The 23645-nt window shown below is 45.3% G+C and overlaps 1 long non-coding RNA gene across 1 annotated transcript in view; it reads left to right on the top strand.

The window, feature by feature from the left end:
- The window catches only part of LOC123333610, a 34826-nt gene extending 13270 nt beyond the window's left edge, over nucleotides 1–21556 (top strand). The window contains exon 2 of the long non-coding RNA XR_006550998.1: nucleotides 21048–21556. This is a non-coding gene — a long non-coding RNA (uncharacterized LOC123333610). The remainder of the gene's footprint in view (nucleotides 1–21047) is intronic.
- The last annotated feature ends 2089 nt before the right edge of the window (nucleotides 21557–23645 follow it).

Raw genomic sequence — 23645 nt, forward strand, 5'->3', positions numbered from 1 at the left:
CTCTGTGCGACCCCATGGACAGCAGCCCGCCAGGCTCCTCTGTCCACGGGATTCTCTAGGCAAGAATACTGGAGTGGGTTGCCATTTCCTTCTCCGATGATCTAGTCAGATGTTGGCAATTTGATCTCTGGTTCCTCTGCTTTTCTTAATCCAGCTTGAACATCTGGAAGTTCTTGGTTCATGTACTGCTGAAGCCTAGCTTGAAGGATTTTGAGCATTACCTAGCTAGCTCAGTCTGTTTAAAAAAAAGAAAAAATTAGATGTAAATCAAATTAAGCAGCCTAAAAACGCAGCGTCCTTCTGTTGGATGCCAATTGGTGTTCTTTTCTCAAAATGGAAAGCTTCTGCAGTGTCGAGCTTTGCCTTCCAGTTGACCTGTGTGGGCATTCACAATGCTGGGTGTTGGGTCTGTGTGGTATCAGGTCTGTGTGGACACTGTCTCCTCCTTCTCTTCTCCCAGGTTCCATCTCTCTCCACTTTCTTCTTTGCTTGCTCACTCACTCAGTCACAGAAAGTAACTCTCTCAGTGTCTTACTTCAGTGTGAGAGCCATAACTCTGATCACTGGACAACCTTTCTGAAAAACAAGAATAATGAAAGCCGTCCTGCGTTCACATCTCACTCCCCTCACTCTGGTTATTCTGTCCACGCCATGGTCATTATCTAGACTGGCTGGCTGGACTCCCAGCCGCTACACAAGGTGCCAGCAATTGGGCTGACTTTGTTTCTAAGTTCCATCATCCATTCTTCAGGATTATCAAAATCAAGTCCGTAGGCAGTCCTGAGAACTGACGAGGTCGTCCCAGAGCTGTCCTGGGCTTTGTGGGGGACACCCAGAGGCAGACCAACAGAGCAGCGGACCTCGGACCTGAAGGATCGTCACCGTTTCGTTCCCTACTCGTGTTTGGCGTGGTATTAGACCACGATGTCCCCTGCATGTCTGCTGGGAGACTACATTCCTAGCACCAGACGGGAAAGAGGGTGCTCACTTGGAGTGAGCGGAGGGTGTGCGTGCGTGTGTGCCCAGAGGCAGGGAAGTGCTGGAGTTGCTGCCCGAGACCAGTGGCATTGCTGTGCTGTGCTGGGTGCCCTTGGGCAAGCTCCTCTGCGCCTTGACGCCTCGGTTTCTTCATCTGTAAAAGAAGTGTTGTACCTATGTCCTAATGTTGTTGTGAGGGTTAAATGAGCTAATTACATAAAAAACCCGGCGCATAATAACAATGCATATCAGTCCCCATTGTTTGCAAACCACTCAGATCTTCCAAGGTGGATGTTTTTGGCTAGAGTTAGAAAATTATTGACTATTGATTGATATAGATTCTAACAGTCACTTATTCATCTTAAACCTACATGTAAATTAATTACAAGAAAAACCCTTAATATCTCCTTGGGACAAATACTGGGAATTGTCACTGTGATGGGTGAAAGCTGCTTTCTAGACCTTCTGATCTCAAAGTCGATATGGCGTAAATGGAATATGGGAACCAGTCTGGTGAAGTGGGGCAGTGTACACGCAAGTTTTTTTTTTTCCGTTGTTGGGGAAGGGAAGGGTGTGTCACTGATTTTGCTCACCTGGCCTCAGCTTGTGGGAACTTGGTGAAGTTGCAAAACACAGGTGGCACGTTTGGGTTATATTTTCTATAGAAAGTCCCCGTCCGTTCATTATTTGACAAAGGAAGGCATGGGAGGTTTGCTCAAGTTTCAAAACAAAAGACAAAGCGTGGAAAGCGCTTTGAAGGAAACACCTTCTCTGGTGGTCCAGTGTGTTAGGAATCCACCTTCCAACGCAGGAGACCAGGGTTCCATCCCTAGTCAGGGAACGAAGCTCTCAAGTGCCAAGATGCAGTTAAGACCCGACACAGCCGGAAAAAGACAAACAAACAAAAAGCAGAAAATTGAGAAACGCTTGCATGCGTGAAACAAGTTAGGTAATTATCTTTTTTTTTAAGAATGGATTTCCAAACAGTTTGATAACAAATTAGGTATTTCTGGTTTTATCTTATTTGACATCAGTGAAAGCATTATCTAAAGCTGGCCCAATTTAAGAATCTACAATACTTTGTACTCTTTGTTAAGCCTCAGCCAGATTACTGTCATTGTTCTAGAAGGAGTTTGGACAGTTTTGACGGACTGCAAGGATCTGCCTGAGTCCTAAAATCACTAAGAGATACAAAAGGCGGATTGTGTTGATAACTTTTGAAGTTTTCTGTGAGCTGCATTGTTAACTCCTCCTAAATGTTTTATCATGTCATTTCAAATGTGCAGTTTCTTAAGAAGATAGAGTTCAAAACCATTGCTGAATGCTGATTTAAATATCTAAAGACCTTTAATTAAATTCACAATAAACCTGTGAATCTGAAAACAGAATTTTTTGTTATACCCAAACACTGGGGAACTGGATTTCAAGAGCTTCAATTTGTATTTTTTTGTGATAATGTTTTTGTTTTTGTTTTAATTCAGCTCTAAGTTACCTCATCTGTACACACTGGTTACAGTTACAAATCTGTCTCAGAGCCTGAAAGCGGGGAGAGAGATGATTCCAGAGTCTTTGGGCAATGTTTAGTTACTTTTCTGTATTCAGCATAGAAGTTACACTTTATCACTTTAGGGAATTTTCTTTACAGCTTTTGTAATCTATAATCTAAATTAAATATTTTATTCTCCTTGGCTTAGTTTAAAATATAATTCCATAGCTAGAGACACATGTGTGCATGTGTGTGTGTATGTATTAAAAAACCAAAATACTACCTTGGAATTTTAAAATCTTACCACTTTGAAAGCTTGTTGTTCAATTGCTAAGTCGTGTCCCACTCTTTGTGACCCTATAGACTGCAGCACTCCAGACTTCCCTGTCCTTCACTATCTCCCAGAGTTTGCTCAGATTCATGTCATTCATTTATTCATTGAGTCGGTGATGCCATCCAACCATCTCATCCTCTGCTGCCCTCTTCTCCTTTTGCTTTCAGTCTTTCCCGACATCAGGGTCTTTTCCAGTGAGTCAGTTCTTCGAGTCACGTGGCCAAAATATTGGAGCTTCAGCTTCAGCATCAGTCCTTCCAGTGAATATCCAGGATTGATTCCCTTTAGGACTGACTGGTTTGATCTCCTTGCTGTCCAAGGGACTCTTAAGAGTCTTCTCCAGCACCACAGTTCGAAAGCATCAATTCTTCGATGCTCAGCTAGCTAGTGTTTGATTTTATTTAATTTTTAAATTGAAATACAGTTAATTTATAGTGTTGTGTTGGTTTCAAGTGTACAGCAAAGTGATTCGGTTATATATGCATATATATATATAGCTCTTCTTTTTCAGATTCTTTTCCATTATAGATTATTACAAGATGTTGGGTAGAGTTCCCTGTGCTATACAGTAGGTCCTTGTTGGTTATCTATTTTATATATAGTCCTCTGTATATGTTCAGGACTATATATGTTAATTCCAAACTCCTTCGCCCCTTTCCCCTTTGGTAACGTAAATTTGTTTTCTATGTCTGTGAGTCTATTTGTATCATTTTTTCAGATTCCACATTTGAGGTGATAACACGTGATAGAGTCTTTATTAGCATCGCTTTTCTATTTTAAATGATGGAATGTAAACCTCACTCGATGTCACTTGGGATGACTTTCCATTTGGCTTGTGTGTGTATATATTATGCTTCTTTCTGAGGTGTGTTCTGGGAAGCCTGGAGGGTGTCTTTAGGTTGCCAAGAGTTGTACACTTCTGCTCCATTCGCTCCCCTCTGCACCAGGAGGGAAGCGTGAACAGTGCTGCCTCCACGGAGTGGACACCAGCACGCACGCCAGTGCCGGGGCGGGGCCTGTAAGTGGGGACCCACGGCGGGGGGGCCCTGCCCAGCACCCCTCTGTCCTGGGAGACACGACTCACAGGGGGACCGCCTCCCTGAGAACCCGGCCGTGATGTCGGCTGCAGTGTTACCTTAAAAACCTGGTCACGTTAAACGCTCTTCCCTCGTTTCCCACCGGTGAATGCCGGTCCTCTCCTACCTCCTGTCATAAAACAAGCAACCTGTTTTCTTTGTTCATTTTTGTTTTTTAGGGGAGAGGAATTTGGCTTGGTATTTTGCTAAGCTAGTTAATTCCTGTCTTCATGTCGTCAGGACCCAGTCAGTGAAAAAAAAAAATGTAAGCGCTATATCCAAATAGACTACTTCCGTACTCTGAGATATCTGCTTTCTAGTTCCCTTGGCTCTGAAAGTCCAGAAGGATGATTCTTCCGGTAAGTCATCACGAACGCAGACCTCTTTCATACTGTATGGACACTGGAAATGTTGATGAAAGCTTATACAATGCCCACATCCAACTGTTATCCTTCGCTTGCCTGAGTTTTATAAATCTTAAATGTGATTGTTAGAATGGACCCAAATGTAGTCTTTTTTAAAAACAATGTTTCTTTATGTGTTGATTTGGCTGCAGCTGGGTCTTAGTTGCTGCACTGCATATCTTTAGTTGCCACATGAGAGATCCTAGCTGTGGCCTGAGAGATCTGTCTCCGTGACCAGAGGTGGAACCCAGGCCCCCTGCATTGGCACCTTGGAGGCTTAAGTGCTGAACCCCCAGAAAAACCGCCCCCCCATGTGTCTTTTAATGAATCCTCCACAGTTTCCAGCTGCATTTCCTTTATTTGTTTGAATCTAAATATTGTTTTACAATCTGCTACATGCTTTGCACTTTTAATCTGAAATCCCCAACCAGCTGAGTTTATTCCAGTGTAGCCTGCAGAGCTGTGCCCTGAACGCACAGGACTGGGCTCCTTTGGAATGACGCCCGCTGGCCCTGATGACAAGGGCACGGAGATAGTTCCCGGTCACATGGAGACAGAAATGGACTGCGATCAAAGCGGCCATCATATTACCTGTGGACTTCAGAAGCTCTGCACAGCTGGCGTCGGGAGGCTTGAGATGTGACTTACTGCTCAGATGTTATCTTCCTCTCCCTGAATTATTCTCCAGGGGCCTTTCTTGCATATTACTCATTTGTCCTGTTAGTATTTGGCGTTTACCATAAGGAGAGACTGATGGGGACAGACATAAGCAAAGTGAAAAGGAGCTTTTCTGTGTGCGGTCAGGGGCAGGGTGGGTGGGTCTTGTTCTTGAGAAATCTCTCCACCCTTGGCACAGTCGCCGATGGGGAGACATCTCTGGGTCACCCACACCTGAACCTACGAGAGGAAAGATGAGAATCTTGAGTGGAACTGAGGGGTTTTGCCCCGAGAGAGTGAGTCCTGGTGGTTGAGTCAGGAAGGCTGGTTTTTTTTTTTCAGCTTCCAGTTTTAATTTGGGGCAAGGTTTGGGGCTACAGGCACAATGAGAGAGCTGTCTGCCAGACTTTTTAAAAATCAATCAGACACATTGTTTGTTCCCCTGGGTTTGATAGACATGTTGTAATAAGGTCCTGAACTGCTCCTCTCTCTCTATGTACCTTCTGTCTAAAGGCTTGTTACTATTGTGACCTATATTCATGGGACCACAAACAATGGGTTTAACCATTAACTTTCAGACCACCTCTAAATGAATTCTTTTATAAGATGAGAATTATACGGGCTTCCACTGGTTGCTCAGAGGAAAAAAGAAAAGGATTCAGGTTGAACTAGGTTATTAAGGACTTGGGAATTGATGGCAAGGATGCCCCTAGACGGGACAGGTAACTTGCCTGGACCTACCACGTCAGATCACACTGTTTGGCTGACATTCCCACGTCCCTGAAAATCCTAAGGTATTCTAAAATTGGTCTGTCTGAGAATAAAATAAATTGTGGCAGTATCTAGGTTCATTGAGTTAAACCTGGCGATCCATGTGCATACTTAGTGTCCATTAAGGCACAATTTAATGTCAGCCATCTATTTTCAGGGCCCTTCCTGGTGAGACTAGGGCAAGTTTCAGACTTGAAAGGATACATTGTTTTCTCAAATGATGGGAAATAAGCACTGAAATCCTGCCCTCTCTTATTCATAATTATATCTATGAATTTTCTCATCTATTTTTAATTGAGCAGCAATCCAAATAAAGGGTGGATTTCAGAAAACTATACAACGCAATAGTGCCTGATGTTTCAGGTAAGACAAAAGGACCGTCCCACTGAGGTGGGGAAACCGACCTAATACGCATGGCTCATGAAATACTATCAGAAACAGGAGCCCCTCTTGGGATCTCCCAGAGTTTCTATGTTTTTGCTTTTTCAATGGGGTGTAATTTGCACATGCTCCTTAGGATCCATTGGACTTACTCCATCGTGTAGGATTTTCTTTCCCTACAACATTAGAAAAGCCCTTTTTTCTATCCTTCTAGTAGATTAATTATTTTTCAGAATCTGTCTCGGGGCTGCTTTAACCTACTGGCCCCAATCTTCGGATAGAAGCACGGCGAGAGCCTGTGATGGGCTGAGCACAGCACAGGAGTCAGCAAGAGCCGCCTCTGGTTCCAGCCCCGAGTTCACCCTCAGAGTCACAAAGCAGTTCCTGAGTAACCCCTTTAGAGTCAGCTCTGTGATCCACAAACATACAGGCTGCTTTTGATGAAAGTGCTTAATCTGCTTCCTCAGTGCTTTGACAAATTCATATATATGCTCTCATTTAGCAACTCATTATATAATGTGCCAGGTTTCTCAAGTTACACAGTGGGTGCTCAATGCATGTTAGCTGTCCTCAGGCCCTGGAAACAGTAGGCATTGGCATAAAAGCCAGCATGGGAGGTAAGGACATATGTGATCACAGTCGTGAGTTTGAAGGGTTCCGTTCATGTCTGATTCCTTTCCTGGGACACGCCGAGGACTGAGCAGCCTCTGTGAGTGCACTGGGTTTATCTCTGGGCTTAGTGCTGTCGGGGTACAAGATGAACTGGACGTGACCACTTTTGCATCGAGGAGCTTGGGTTTATTCAGGGCGGGAGGCTCCCGGGACACCCACATGCGTGATGGAGAGAGAAGAGGGGAGGAGGGACAGAGGACAGGAGTCTGGGTTTAGGAGGAGAACACAGGTTCTATGAAGCAGAGGCGAATGGTGGACGTTGTTCTTACCATGTTTGCAAACCCACTCCAGCAGCTGCATGGATGTGAGTTGCTATTCGTGTGTGTCTATCATGTTTCACTTTATGGAGTGAAACTGAGGAACGAGAATGGGTTTTTTGTTTTGTTTTCTACCCTTTAATTGGGGTGTTTAGACTCTTTACATTTATTACTATTATTGATATGGTTAAATTTAAACCTATCATCTTTCTGTTTATTTGTCTCATCTGAGTTTTATTTAAAAAAACTTTTTGTTTCGTAGGGCTTCCTTAGTGGCTCAGCTCGTAAAGAATCTGCCTGCAATGTGGGAGACCTGGGTTCGATCCCCGAGTTGGGAAGATCCAATGGAGAAGGGAAAGGCTACCTACTCCAGTATTCTGGCCTCTAGAATTCCATGGGACTGTATAGACCATGGGGTCGCAAAGAGTCAGACACGACTGAGCGACTTTCACTTTCACAGCCAATTAACAATGTTGTGGCAGTTTCGAGTGAACGGCACAGGGACTCGGCCACACACACACGTGTGTCCTTTCTCTCCCAGACTCCTCTCCCATGCAGGCTGCCACACAACATTGAGCAGAGTTCCGTCTGAAGAGCATGGGTTTTTGAATCATACTGATCTGGGTTTAAATCCTAACTCTGTTCCCTGCTGCCTGATTTTGGGCAAATTTCTTAACACGCTTGAACTTCTGTTTCCTCATCTATAGAATGGGGATGCCACGCAGAATTTAAGATGGCTGAAGACGGGTGTGTTTAGAGCCCCAGCACAGGGACTCTTATCAGAATTCTCGCTAGGGGTGGTTGTTGCTGTCGTTAATAACGGAGCTCATAGATTCTGGCAGGCTTTTCTGGCTGACATGTGATCTGTGAATTTGTATGTACATCCTGGAGAGTTGTCAGAGAAGAGAACGTGTTGTGCTAATCCTCTTTTCTTATGTGCTAAGTTGCCTCAGTCACCTCTGACTCTTTGCACCCCTGTGTATCCTGCCAGGCTCCTCTGTCCATGGGATGCTCCAGGCAAGCATCCCTAGAGAGGGTTGCCATGCCCTCCTCCAGGGGATCTTCCCGCCCCAGGGATCGAACCCGAGTCTCCTGTGTCTCCTGCGTTGTCAGGCAGGGTCTTTACCACTACTGCCACTGTTCCCCTTCCCTTTGGTGACTTTTAAGAAAGGGAGTAAGATCTAGGAGTTTGTAACCCTTATGGGGAATGAATATTGTCACTTTACTGATGGCTCAGTGGTAAAGAATCTGCCTGCCTGTGCAAGAGCCACAGGAGATGTGGGTTCAGTCCCTGGGTCAGGAAGATCCCCTGGAGAGGGTCATGGCAACCCACTCCACAATTCTTGCCTGGAGAGTTCTCATGGACAGAGGAGCCTGGTGGGCTACAGTCCATGGGGTCGCAAAGAGTCAGACACTACTGAAGCGACTGAGCACACACTGGTATTAATCTTAATTGATCACATCTCATGTCCAGTTGATTCCTTAGGTGGCTGTTTTCGACATACCTAACAGTGAGTTCTGTGTTCATTTCTCTCTTCTTCCTGCTTTAGTCTAAACTCAGTAAATATATAGCACGTCAAGTGAAACCAAGTGCTGTGATCACGCCCATCCGTGGAGATGGTCTCAGTGTCCTGGAGATGTAGTGACTTTGGCTGCAAAGTCCGAGACGGTCACCTCCGCAGGTCAGAGCCCGCCAGCTCCCCGCTGAACTCCTGGGTTGACCGGTTGTCACATGGAGGGTGTAGTTTCTTGCTATTGGCTGGTGGCTGCAGTAACGGACAGTGTGTGTAGAGAACATTTTCAGCCTCTGAGGGAGCTCAGAGGGACTGTGATGCAGTCTCCAGCGTTGGTGCAGCCGTTGCTAACCCTAAGGCGTTTTAAAGGATCTTCAACTCCATCCCCATTAGCTTTTAAATTCATTGGCTCAAATGAAACAAGACGGGTGACTAGGATATAAGGTCATACTTACCTGTATTTCTATGAAAACTTTTAGGATTTTTTTATTTTATAAAATTTGGATAAAGATTCTAAGCGTAGAGTGTTAAAAGTCACTTTGGCACGCTTGAAAGTGAAAGTTGCTCAGTCATGTCCGACTCTTTGCGACCCCATGGACTATACAGTTCCCAGGCCAGAGTACTGGGTGGGTAGCTTCTTCCTTCTCTAGGGGATCTTCCTGACCCAGGAATCGAACCGGAGTCTCCTGCTTTGCAAGCGGATTCTTTACCAAGTGAGCTAAGATGCGTAGGAACACTCAAATACTATAGATGGTCCCTTCTTTTTTGTTTTTCCTTTCCATCTCTGTTTTTACATTTTAGATCATTGTAATCAAGGTAACACTTATTTTTGAGTGGTACCTTATATTTTAACACTTTCCTGTGTTGTTCTGTGTTCCTGCTCTGAGAGTGTTTTTCAGACTTCCTGGACAGTTCAGGGCTAAGAACACGAGCTGCCACTGCCAGGGGCTCGGGCTTGATGGCCCAATTGTCTAGTGCTCAGCACATAACAAATGTTCATTATTTTTACTGTCATTATAAGTATTTATTTTTATTTCCTTAACTACCAACAGGCATTATTTTATAATTTTCATTTTCTTTTGTTGACTTAGCTGTTTCCATCTTTTGTCTTTTGGCTTTTTGAGTTCTGTTATTCTTAAACTTTAAGATGAGATATTTATGATACTCCTTATCTGACATTTATACTAATTTTCCTCTAATCTAGATTTTTTTTTTTTTGTATAGAAATTCAAGTATTTTATTTTGTTGATAGAGTTCTGTTTTCTTTCAGACTTCCTTCAGTTGTGTCAAGTCTGAGGAACATGTGATTGTTCTTCCAAAGACCTACTTGGTTTTCTGCTAAATTGTAATGGTTTTAAAACTACTGTGCTCTAGTTTAGACTTTGATTTTGTGCATTAATGTAAATCATGGTCTTGCATCCTTTTTCCTGTCCACAACATTGTCTAGTTATCCTAATGCCATTTAAAAATAATCTTTGCTTTTCTGTTGTCCTGTGATAACTGATTTTCCACACATTACCTTCTGTTATATGACTGTTCTAATCAGTAATGAGCTGTGATTTGACTATTTCTTTGAGGTCACTGGGGCAAGTGGTATGCAGGAATTTTCACTGTCTTGGGAGAGTCCAGCATTTACAAAGAAACTTGGCCACCATATTCTGTGTCACAAAGGTACCTGTGGGCCGTACACAAGAGCTTAGCCGTGCTTGAGAGCTGTAAATCTTATCTTAGTAAATAAAATAAAACTGGCTAATGATCACCGACTGCGTTTTCTTTTCTTCTAAGGGATGGGCTTGAAAAAGAAAAAGAGGACTGGTATCTTACAGGAGCACTAAAACAGCTTTTAAGCAAAAAATAGCCTTATGTCAACCAAAGAGGTTTATCCTCGTTACACAAACACACCTTTCTCAGTTCGTCCTTCCGTGCTGTAATTGTTTCCATGCTATAGAACTCCAGGGGAGATTAGACCCAAAAGACTTCACTTGTACAAAAACATTTTTATGTGCTTTATTTTCCGGAAGGACCAGGAACTGGTATGTCAGGGCACGTTGGTTTAGAGGGAATATACCCCAGGGCTAACAATTTATCTGCCATGTATAATTCCAGTTACCTCTAAGGAACGTGGAGAGCCAGTTGGGTGTGGAGTTTGGGAGAACATCAGTTTGGTTGGCTGTAGGTTCGTTAATATCCAGAGAAGGTGGAATCACTGTGCTTGGTTCTTGTTTGGGAATCTATTGTTGTTGTTGTTCAGTGGCTAAGTCGTGCCAACTCTTTGAGATCCCATGGACTGCAGCACTCCAGACTTCCCTGTCCTTCGCTGTCTCCCGGAGTTTGCTCTAATTCATGTTCATTGAGTCGGTGATGCTGTCTAACCATCTCATCCTCTGCCACCCTCTTCTCCTTTTGCCTTCAATCTTTGCCAGCATCAGGGTCTTTTCAAATGAGTCAACTGTGCATCAGGTGGCCAAAGTGTTGGAGCTTCAGCTTCAGCATCAGTCCTTCCAATGAATATTCAGGACTGATTTCCTTTAGGATGGACTAGTTTGATCTCCCTGCTGTCCAAGGGACTCTCAAGAGTCTTCACCAGCACCACAATTTGAAAGCATCAGTTCTTTGCTACTCAGCCTTCTTTATGGTCCAACTCTCACATCCATACATGACTACTGGAAGAACCATAGCTTTGGCTCTACAGACCTTTGTCAGCAAAGTGATGTCCCTGGTTTAATACGCTGTCTAGGTTTGTCATAGCTTTCCTTCCGAGGGGCAAGCGTCTTTAATTTCATGGCTGCAGTCGCCGTCTGCAGTGATTTTGGAGCCGAAGAAAATAAAATCTGTCACTGTTTGCACTGTTTCCCCTTCTATTTGCCATGAAGTGATGGGACCGGATGCCATGGTCTTGGTTTTTAAAATGTAGAGTTTTAAGCCAGCTTTTCCACTCTCCTTTTTCACCCTCATCAAGAGGCTCTCTAGTTCCTCTTTACTTTCTGACATTAGAATGGTATCATCTACATATCTGTGGCTATTGATATTGCTCCTGGCAGTCTTGATTCCATCTTGTGGAAGCTTTGCTGGGAGATAAATCTGGATTTGTCATTGGGAACCAAAGCAGGTCAGGTTTATGGTTCTGTTCTAGTTCAACTGAGGCACAAAAAAGATGGTCTTTATGATCTGATCATACCTACTTTTCTTATGGTGTGCTCAGTTGCTTTAGTCGTGTCTGACTCTTTGCAACCCCATGGACTGTAGCCCACCAGGCTCCTCTGTCCACGGGATTCTCCAGGCAAGAATACTGGAGTGGGTAGCCATTCCCTTCTCCAGGGGGTCTTCCCGACCCAGGGATCGAACCTGCGTCTCTTATGTCTCCTTGCATTGGCAGGCAGGTTCTTTACCACTAGCGCCGCTTGGAAATCCGTTTTCTTACGGTGGAAACACCACAGGCGTGGGTTGATGACAGTCTGTGAAATGTGCAAAGAACACGGTGAGCCGTGTGTCTAAGCTCGGACCGAGGCTCGCTTTCATGGAGAGAACAGGGCCCTTGTGTTTTAGTTGTTTACAGTTCAGCTGGGGAGACGAGACTGACACGTATAAAATTTTAACTAGCAGTAAAAACCAGGATATGAATCAAAACCAAATGATGGTGCAGTGGCTGAGCAGGAGGTCAGAGAGGGGACCATCGGGAGGGGCGGGGGACCTGCAGTGGCTTTCTGGGCAGGCTCGGACACCCCTGAGCCTTGAAGGATGGATGGTGACAAGGTGGAGGACGGGGATGCTCGGGGGAGGAGCAGCCTGAGCAAAGACGAGGGGGCTTGAATGAACAAAACCTGCTGGAGCCGCAGTGACGAAATGAGGCAGGCTGGGGTAGAGATTCCAGGGAGCGCTTGGAGTCTGATTCTGGACAACCTTGAATGTCAGACTTTTTTTGTCCCCCTTAAATAACTAAAGGAAAGCTAAGTTTATTCACTTACTTAATCTTATCCAACAGCTTTACTGGATTTGAATGCCAAACATCACTGTATATACATTTGGAACGTTGTCTTTATATTTTTCTTGAATACAGTTAACAGTGAAGGGTTCATTTGAATTTTTAAGAATGAAATAAAGTGGAAAAAAAAGATCCCCAAACCACAGAAGACATTGAGGGCAGTGAAACTGCTCTGTCTGAGATGCCTGCGGTGGGTTATATTTCTCTAAACCCACAGGATGTGTTACACCCTAAGTGAACCCTAATGTGAACTAGGACTCTTCCCTGGGGGCTCAGTGGGAAAGAATTCCCCTGCTAATGCGGGAGACTGAAGTTTGATCCCTGGGTGGGGAAGATCCCCTGGAGGAGGAAGTGGCTACCCACTCCAGTATTCTTGCCTGGGAAATCCCGTGGACAGAGGCACCTGGCGGGCTACAGTCCATGGGGTTACAAAAGTGTCAAACATGACTTAGCGACTGAACAACGAAGATGTTCAGGGAGGCGGTCGCCCGTGAAGATAGGGGGCGTGTTGGAAATCTCTCTACCTTCCACTCAGTTAACCTGAAACTGCTCCAAGAATAAATGCTATTAAAAAAAGAAGAAGAAATTTAAAAAGCACGAGAGTAGTAGACCTACGTAGGTTTCTTCCATTTATCCGTTTTGGCGGTGCTGGGTCTTTGGTGCGGTGTGGGTTTTTCTCCAGTTGTGGCGATCTGGGGGACCGTTCTTTGCAGTGTGTGGTCTTCTCTGTGGTGCCTTCTCTTGTGTGGAGCTTGGGCTCTAGGGTGCACGGGCTCAGTTACCCTGAAGCATGTGGGATCTTCCTGGATCAGGCATCAGTCCACATCCCCTGCACTGGCGGGCGGATTCTTAACCTCTGGACCACTAGGAAAGTCCACATTTCTTGCTTTTAAAGATTTAAATTGAGATAACCCAGGTAAAACTTTTTCTATTTTTTATTAAAGTATAGTTTGTTTATAATGTTGTATTAGTTTCAGGTATAAAGCAAAGTGATTCAGCTATATATTAATATATAATATAATATTATACTATACATAGTGTTATATATAGTATTGTTGCAGCCATATATCAATATATAAGAATACTATATATAGTGTTATATAAGTACTATATATATAGTGTTATATTGTACATGTATTATATATATGTACAATATATTATGTATATGTATATTATATAACAACATACATGGTATTGTTGCAGGAAAAAGCCAATTCTGATTCTGTGCTGGAACCCTTGCTTTTACTTACTTTCCATCGCTATTGTTATTATAATCACACAGGTTGGTCTGCCTCAGAGAATCCTGCCCCTCTGCCTGACTGTTAAACTAAAATGCCTTTGTTCAGAACCCTATCCACTTGGGGATGGCTGCTGCTGCTGTTAAGTCGCTTCAGTCGCGTCCGACTCTGTGCGACCCCAGAGACGGCAGCCCACCAGGCTCCCCTGTCCCTGGGATTCTCCAGGCAAGAACACTGGAGTGGGTTGCCATTTCCTTCTCCAGTGCATGAAAGTGAAAAGTGAAAGTGAAGTCGCTCAGTCGTGTCCGAGTCTTTGAGACCCCATGGACTGTAGCCTACCAGGCTCCTCCGTCCATGGGATTTCCCAGGCGAGAGTACTGGAGTGGGGTGCCATTGCCTTCTCCTTGGGGATGGCAGGAAGAAAGAAATTAACATATCCCCCTGCCTGAGGCTTGCCGTTCTAGGAGATATTTGCAAGATTATTGGCCTTTTTCCTTTGTTTCCTCACTGCCCTCCCCCCCATCTCTTACCCATAGAGGAACCTGGCATCAGACCCAGGGAAGATGGTTATTTGAGAGATCAGTCTGCTGTCTTCTTGGTCAGCTGACTCTCTTGGCCAAGCAGAGCGAGCTTGGATTCAGTAACAGTTATTATATATAATAATATGTATACTATTTCTCAGATTCCTTTCCATTATGGGTTATTTCAAGATGTTGAGTATAGTTGCCCGTGCTATACAGTGGCTTCTTGTTCAGTCGCTCAGTCGTGTCCGGATTCCTGTTATTTATCTATTATATACATAGTGTGAACGTGGAAGTGTCAGTCCAACTCTGACCCCACGGACTGCAGCCCGCCAGGCTCCTCTGTCCATGGGATTCTCCAGGCCAGAGTACTGGAGTTGGTTGCCATGCCCTCCTCCACGGGATCTTCCCGACCCAGGGATCGAACCCAGGTCTCCTGCATTGCAGGCAGATTCTTTACTGTCTGAGTCACCAGGGAAGCCCTCTTTTCTAAGTAAAGAGTGGAAATGAGAACTAAAACCCCACGCCCAAACCATCTGCACACAAGTCTATATCAGCACCTCACTCATTTGAAACTCCCCACTTGGAAAGGAAGGAGAAAGTCCTCTTGCCCACTGGCAGTAGGAAAGGAGCTTATGGGGAGATTTACACAAAGTCAGGTCCAGAATTGGAAACAAGCACTGTCTCTTGAAATGGAGATTTGAAGTGCAGAGGGGGTTTTTGCATCTGAACTCCGGATAATTGCCACAGTCTCTGCTTTTGACTCGCTTATGAGGAATTTAACCCATTGAAATGCAGCAATTGGAAAACTGACCTTCAGACTTTTGGCCACTCATGCAATGCAGGACCAGCCCTTGCTCTTTGGATAATAAACCTGTCCTGGGCAGCGTGCTGACCCTGCCCTGCAGTGGAGGACAGACTGAGCGGCTGTTTGCCTTCATGGAGCCTGTGTTTGAGGAAGATAGCAAAACTGAATGATGAAGATCATTTTGTAACCCAGCAGGACCCCATAGGGTCTTCCTGGGACAGACCCCCTCCCCCAGATCCTCTGCTTTAGCTTCTCTCTAAAGTATCTCAGTTCAGTTCAGTTCAGTCGCTCAGTCATGTCCGACCCCACGGACCGCAGCACGCCAGGCCTCCCTGTCCATCACCAACTCCCGGAGCTTGCTCAAACTCATGTCCATCGAGTCAGTGATGCCATCCAACCATCTCATCCTCTGTCATTCCCTTCGCCTCCTGCCTTCAATCTTTCCCAGCATCTGGGTCTTTTCAAATGAGTCAGTTCTTCCCATCAGGTGGCCAAAGTATTGGAGTTTGAGCTTCAATATCGGTCCTTCCAATGAATATTCAGGACTGATTTCCTTTAGGATGGACTAGTTGAATCTCCTTGCAATCCAGGGAACTCTGAAGAGTCTTCTCCAACACCACGGTTCAAAAGCATCAATTCTTTGGCGCTCAGCTTTCTTTATGGTCCAACTCTCACATCCATGCATGACTATTGGAAAAAACATAGCTTGGACTAGACGGACTTGTTGGCAATGTCTCTGCTTTTTACTATGATGTCTAGGTTAGTCATGGCTTTTCTTCCAAGGAGCAAGCATTTTTTAATTTCATGGCTGTGGTCACCATCTGCAGTGATTTTGGAGCCCCCCAAAATAAAGTCTGTGACCGTTTCCATTGTTTCCCCATCTATTTGCCATGAGGTGATGGGACTATGGTTTTTCCTGTGGTCATGTATGGATGTGAGAGTTGGACTGTGAAGAAGGCTGAGCACCGAAGAATTGATGCTTTTGAACTGTGGTGTTGGAGAAGACTCTTGAGAGTCCCTTGGACTGCAAGGAGATCCAACCAGTCCATTCTGAAGGAGATCAGCCCTGGCATTTCTTTGGAAGGAATGATGCTAAAGCTGAAACTCCAGTACTTTGGCCACCTCATGAGAAGAGTTGACTCACTGGAAAAGACTCTGATGCTGGGAGGGATTGGGGGCAGGAGGAGAAGGGGACGACAGAGGATGAGATGGCTGGATGGCATCACTGACTCGATGGACGTGAGTCTGAGTGAACTCCTGGAGTTGGTGATGGACAGGGAGGCCTGGCGTGCTGCGATTCATGGGGTCGCAAAGAGTCGGACACAACTGAGCAACTGAACTGAACTGAACTGATGGGACTGGATGACTTGATCTTTGTTTTTTGAATGTTGAGTCAGATAATAGTGTTTGATGCACATTTCCTGAGTTGTTTTGCAGATGTGAAAACCTGTCTCCAATAGAAGATGTTAACTACTTAATAACCATGGCCCTAGGGCTTCTGGAGCCTAGGGACTGACAGCGGAACTCCTGTGACCTGCCCTGTTCCCACACCATCGGCCAATCAGAGAGTTGTGCACGAGCTGATCACACACCCTGTGACTCCCCCCTGCCCCCCAACCTGGCTTTTAAAAGAGCTTTGCTGAAACACTTCACACTTTGGGGAGTTCGGGAATTTTTAGGGCCTGAGCCACCTCTCCTTGTGCGGCCCTGCAATAAACCTTTCTCTGCTCCAGACTGCGACGTTTCCACTTGTTTGGCCTCACTGTGTCCAGAAACTGGTACTGAGTGAGGAGGGTGGCCGCTGTCTCACCGCAGCGAGCGGGGAGGCTGGGGGCAGACCCTGCTTTAGATGCAGTGGTCATGGAAGTGAGGGCTTTAGAAGCTTCTGGGAGGAGCGGCCGGTTAAGTGAACATCTGGGGATGGGGTTTCAGGAGGAGGGAACACAGGGGACAGGGGTCTGAGACCCAGAAGGGCTGGCTGTGTGTGATCTACGCGGGTCCCCATCACGCCGCCTTCTGTGTGTGAATCCAGGCAGGTGTGGTCCCTGATGACCTGGGGAGGGGACGCTAAGAGGCAATCTTAGCCGCAGGCCTTGTAGATGGAAGGGGCTGGGCGCTCGTTGCGTTGCCCTGGTTCCTGTCCATCTCACCCAGGAGCGGTGGGAGGGGCGAGGTTGTTTGAAGCCCGCTGGCCCTTAAAGAGCACGTGTAGGTTCTCCAAGTCTTAACCACTGGGCCTCCAGGGAAATCCCTGGATTTTTACTCCATGTGGAGCGCAGGGCAGAAGGAGAAGCCAGAGATGAAATTAGAGAGAGCAACAGGGCTAGATTGGGAATGCCATTCGTAAACTAGGCTAGAGACTTTGATCTTTATCTTGGGGAAAACAGCAAGTTAGGAAGGCAGTTTAAAAAAAGTCAGATCGGATTGTGGGGAGGCAAGGAGTGTGTTAAGCTGTTGCATAATATCAGGTGGCCCATGATGGCTTCTGGGGCCAGAGCAGTGAAGCTGAACTGGGGCTGAATGGGTACACTTGATACATACGTGGAGATAGAGTTAAACACACTTGCAGGGTGGGTGAGGAGGAATTAAGGAAGATGGCCAAACTCTCAGCTTGAGCGACTGTGGTGGGTGGCTGCTTCCCAATCCCAGGACACCTGAGACGGTCTGGACACCCTCTCGCTGGCTTGGAGATGCAGAGGGCCATGAGGCACACGGGTGGGTAGTCTATCCTAGCTGAAACGGGCCCTACCTGGCAACCCGCCTGGAAATGGGGTGCCCGGTCCCATAGCTGCAGGGCACTGAATTATGCCAACCCAAAGGATGAGCCCGGAAGAGGTAGACAGACAAGGAGGCAAGAGAGCGTGGCTTTCAGAGAGTAAAGAGGCACACGGGGTGGGCCTGCCACCACCTGCCCACTTCAGACTGCATCGGGCGCTGGGGTTTGGGAGTCGTTCAGGAGGAGAGGTTCTGGGTTCTTCTGTTATGGAGCTGTAGGGCAATTCACTGCCCTTTGGGCTTAAGCAGCAAAGCCCGGGCTGCAGGTGGCCTGACACTTCTCGGCAGGAAAGCCTTGAAGGTGCCTCTGTTCACTCTGTGTGTGCCCCGAGCCCACACTGGAAGCCTTCTACAATAACGCGTCTATCTGATTCTCTTATCATCCTGAGTCCACATCCCCTGATTTATGTCAGAAACCAGATTGTGCCATGATTGCCCATGTGTTCCTGTTGTTGTTTCTGTTTTCAGTAGAAGGTAAATGGGCCTTTCCTGTAATCTGAAGCTGGAAGACCTCCGGAAGGCAGGGGCTGCCTTTATTTTGGTTATATGCCTGACACATGTCCCTCTTTTAAAAATGGCTATTGTCATATCATGACAGTAAATAATATTTATTTATGCATTCAGCCAATACTTGTTGAGTGCCTATTATGTGCCAGGTATTTTTCTAGGTGCTAAAAATTCAGGTGCGAATAAAGCAGAATATACTTTCATAGAGGAGACAGAGAATAAGTGAGGTGAATAGAATGTATCCCACGCTAGATGCTGATAAGTACTGACAGTGTTAATGGCTCAGTCATGTCCAGCTCTTTGCCACCCCATGGCCTGTAGTAGCCCGCCAGGCTCCTTGTCCATGGGGTTCTCCAGGCAAGAGTACTGGAGTGGGTTTCCATTCCCTTCTCCAGGGGATCTTCTTGACTCAGATTGAAGCTGGGTCTCCTGCATGGCAGGCAGATTCTTTACCATCTGAGCTACTGGGGAAACCCTAATAAGTGCTAAAGAGGAAAATAAAGAAGGTGAAGATGCGGCCTGGGATGGGGTGTTGGGAAGGGCAGCCAGGGACCATACCTCCACCCCTGCCCTGGAGTCCGTAGGAAGGAGAAGTGGGGCAGTTTTGCAGGAGGGATCTTTATTTGGTAAGTTAGGTTGTTGTTGTTCAGCCGCTAAGTCACGAAGTCACTTTGCACCCCCATGGGCTGCAGCACACCAGGCCTCCCTGTCCTTCACCATCTCCCAGAGCTTGCTCAGACTCATGTCCATTGAGTCAGTGATGCCATCCAACCATCTCATCCTGTCGTCCTCTTCTCCTCCTGCCTTCAATCTTTCCCAGCATCGGGTTCTTTTCCAGTGAGTGGGCTCTTCACATCAGATGGCTGAAGTATTGGAGCTTCAGCTTCAGCATCAGTCCTTCTAGTGAATATTCAGGGTTTATATCCTGTAGGATTGACTGGTTGGATCTCCTTGCAGTCCAAGGGACTCTCAAGAGTCTTCTCCAACACCACAGTTCAAAAGCTTCAATTCTTTGGCATTCAGCCTTCTTTATGGTCCAACTCTGACATCCGTACATGACTACTGGAAAAATCATAGCTTTGACTATGTGGACCTTTGTCGGCAAAGTAATGTCCCTGCTTTTTAATATGCTGTCTAGGTTTGTCATAGCTTTCCTTCCAAGGGGCAAGTGTTTTTTAATTTCATGGCTGCAGTCACTGTCTGCAGTGATTTTGGAGTCTGAGAAAATAAAATCTGTCACAGCTCCTACTTTTGCCCCTTCTATTTGCCATGATCTTAGTTTTTTGACTCGAGTTTTAATCCAGCTTTTTCACTCTTCTCTTTCATCCAGAGGCTCTTTAGTTTCTCTTCACTTTTCTGCTATTGTGGTGGTGTCGTCTGCATATCTGAGGTTAGATTGAGAGGTGGTGCTTTATCTTGGTGCACAGAGAGAAACCCTAGTTTTTAATAATGACAGTGACCTGAAAGTTAACTTCTGCTACTCCTAAGAGCCCCTTGCTCTGTATATTGGGAAACCAGCCTGATGAGTGTCACAGGAGACTAGCCATGTCTAGAAGGGAAAGTAATCTAGCCAGAAAATGTTAAAATGATAGGGAATCTCAAAGATTATTTAGTGAACTACCTACTCTTTTGCAGCAGAAGAAAACAAAAGACTGATGATGAATTATGGCAGACTCAAGCCTTTCTGCTCTGAGTTTTGCCCCAGGCCACACCCATCTCTGCCTGGACCACAAGTCTTCCCGAGCAGTGATGGTTAGAGCCCTGCTACCTACCAGTAAGGATCAGGGTAACTTCCGTGTGAGTTGCTCCGCCCCAGGGTTGGTGAATTGCACCACGGCTGGTTGAGTCACGCTCCATCCTCTGCAGCGCCTTGCCCCGGGCAGGCTTCTTCCAACCAGCTGGGGAGTAACAAAGTCCACTCCAATCAGCTCCTCTGTGCTTGAGGATTTCTGGGTTATCTCACTGGTAGCTTCTGGTGGCCACAAAAGGAAAACAAACATGGTGATTGACAGCAGAAAAGGAATTCTGTGATTCAGATTCTGAATGTGTACAGAGCGGTTTGGATGGGACCTTGGAAAATTCTGCTGATTCCTGTGGAAATACTTTTTTTTTGACGGCATGTTATTATAGATTGTCTACAAAATGGAAATGGAAAAAATATGAGTGGGTTGGAGTCAGGGGCATCGTTGTGTGCCCAAGCAACTTCCCCCAAGTGTCTTGCATGTCACGACTGCAGTCCAGTGGGTTTTGCTCTCTGTGGTTTTTATTACATGGTTTCGGGGGTAAAATGATATACCTTTAAATCTCTATATATGTCCTTATGTAAAGAGCTAAATATATGGACATGATCTGTTGGGTCCTAACAGATCTTTCTGGGAACGTGGGATGGGCTGAAGTCAGAGTGGGCCGTGACCCAACTCCTGAGCAGGTGACACCTCCAAGAGGCAGGATGGAGACCCAGAATCAGAGTCGCCGAGAGGGGGTGATACAGGCAGGAAAGCGAGATTAGGACTCCCGTGCCAGGGGTCCCGACGGAGGGCCGGGGGTCACCTTCTGTGCTGTGTGGCCTTCGCTAAAGGCACAGGGCAGAGCCCCTGTGGTCTGAGTGGGGAGGGAAAGAATGGGAGGGGTTTCCTTGGCTTTAAAACCGTAATCTGCTAACATCTGTTCAATGAAACCTTTCCAGATTGCTTTGCAGATATGGTCACTGCTGTCTTGAGCTACCGATGCAGCTGTGCTTCTCCTACGACGCCTCATGACGCCTCGTGCCATCAGCCGCATGATGCCTCCAAGATTAGGCTGCATCTGGTAGAGTGGCCACTGGTGGCCCAGTCTTTATAGCCCCCACACTGCCTGGGACTGCTTCACGCACAGCAGCTACAGGAGACATGCTTATTGACGTGAACAGATAGGTCCTGATTCAGATAGATTCCATGGAACAGGGACGCTAAGAATACCTTGCATAGAGGATGACTGTCGCAATAAAGTAAAATAATTGGTAGAAACTGCTTTGCTCAGGGCTGCGCACAAAGCACTCGTTTAATATTAGCTATCTTTATTATTATTGTGGCCATTACTTGAACTGAAGCAATGCATCAGAATTTAAATAGTTTTGCCTACTGGTCTTTTGGCTTCTAACAATTATAATATGGACTCGAGTAAGTTTTGATGATTAAAATATGGTATTTAAAAAAATTTTTTGGAGTATAGTTTATATACAATGTTGGATTAGTTTCAGGTGTATGGCAAAATGAATCAGTTATACATATACATATATCCACTCTTTTGTTTAGGTTCTTTTCCCATATAGACCATTACAGAGTTTTTGAGTAGAGTTCTATGAAACAGAAATAGAGTCACAGATGTAGAAAATAAACTTACTGTTACCAGGGGTTAAGGAGGAGTGGGGGAGAGATAAATTGGGACATTGGGATTGACAAATACTTACTACTAAAATATGATATTTTAAATGTCCAGTGAAAACTGTGTTTGGAAACATTTCTTGTGCTCTGATCACTGATATTTGACCTCAGAACCAGAGTTGAATTGATTAAATCAAACACCATCAACTTTAAATATTTCAGGTCCACAGAGATAATATTTGGATCACAAAATGATGAAGAATACAAATTATTAAGACCAACTTGCATTTATCACTGAAGACTCCTATGGGAAGATCCTTGAACAACCCAAGTGACTCTCGTGAAGAAACCATGATGTTCACAAGAAATGAGATAATGAGGTTTCTTTAAAGGCCAGGAGTTGCTCAACAGGCACAATGTGTTGTAAATCATAGATGATGGTCAGGGTGAGAAGCAGGGCTTAGCTGCAGCGTGACGGTCCTCTCAGACTCGGAATCCATGGCAACGTCCCCATCTGTGGACCACTAATTTAGTGAGTCTGTTCTTTTGTGGTTTGGACATTATACACTGTGATATTTCAAGGGTCCCCACAACAGGGCAGGAAATGACTTTTTCCCCCTCTTGTTCTCTTTGTGGGTGTGACTTACAGAGTAAGTTTCCTGAACATAGGAGTGAATTATGGCGATACACACAGTGGGGTGGGCTTTCCCAGAGGCTTAGTGGTGAAGAGTCCACCTGCGATGCGGGAGACACGGGTTCAGTCCCTGGGTCAGGAAGATCCGCTGGAGGAGGAAATGGTAACCCACTCCAGTATTTTTGCTGGAGGATCCCATGGACAGAGGAGCCAGGCGGGCTGCAGTTCATAGGGTCACAAAGAGTCAGACACGACTGAAGCGACTGAGCATGATACGGCGGTGCGCACTACCAAAGTGATATCATTACCTTGTGATTTGAGGTGTTTTTCACACATCTGTGCTCTTTCGTCAGAGCTGGACATAAAACCTGATGAAAGCAGGAATTATGCTTTATTTTCTGTGTGTCCCTGACTGTGTTAGTATGGGGAATTAGTGATTATAAATTTACTTTGATTTGAGTTTGGTGTGTTCTTTAGGCCAGTTTGACTTAGTAAAAAACCAGGGGGGAAGTTTGGCAATTGTGTGATGGAGGCCGAGAGGTATCTGTTTAGAAAACTTTGCTCTAGTCATCAGGGCCTTGACTTTCCAATATTTACAGTATTTTTTTCAAAAATTCATGCTTTTCTAAGATCAACATCTATACTCTGTATGTCATAAAAAGAGTGAACAAGACAGGCCACAGCTGGGAAAAGCTATTTGGAACACATACAAATGACAAATGATGAGTCCAGAATACCACACAGAGAATTTCAATGAGTCAATAGGAGAAAGCCTAATGAATGGAGGAGAGAAGTGGGGAAAGGTCTGAGTTGTCATTTTGGGAAATGAAAACTACAAGGAAAATACCACTTTATTCCCACTAAATGAAATTTATAAAAATTATCTAACACTTGTGTAGAAAGGCATTATTTTATAGGCTTTACACACAGTAGCTATATAATTCTCTCAACAATTCTATAGGGAATGTTCTGTAATTATCTCCATTTACCAGATGAAATTAAAAGATGCTTGCTCCTTGGAAGCAAAGCTATGACAAACCTAGATAGTGTATTAAAAAGCAGAGATATTACTTGGCCAACAAATATCCATCTAGTCAAAGCTATGGATTTTCCAGTAATCGTGTATAGTTGTGAGAGTTGGACCATAAAGAAAGCTGTGCGCCGAAGAATTGATGCCTTTGAACTGGCATGTTGGAGAAGACTCTTGAGAGTCCCTTGGACTGCAAGGAGATCCAACCAGTCCATCCTAAAGGAGATCAGTCCTGGGTGTTCATTGGAAGGACTGATG

Source organism: Bubalus bubalis, chromosome 5 (assembly GCF_019923935.1).
Source record: "Bubalus bubalis isolate 160015118507 breed Murrah chromosome 5, NDDB_SH_1, whole genome shotgun sequence".
Classification (NCBI taxonomy): domain Eukaryota; kingdom Metazoa; phylum Chordata; class Mammalia; order Artiodactyla; family Bovidae; genus Bubalus; species Bubalus bubalis.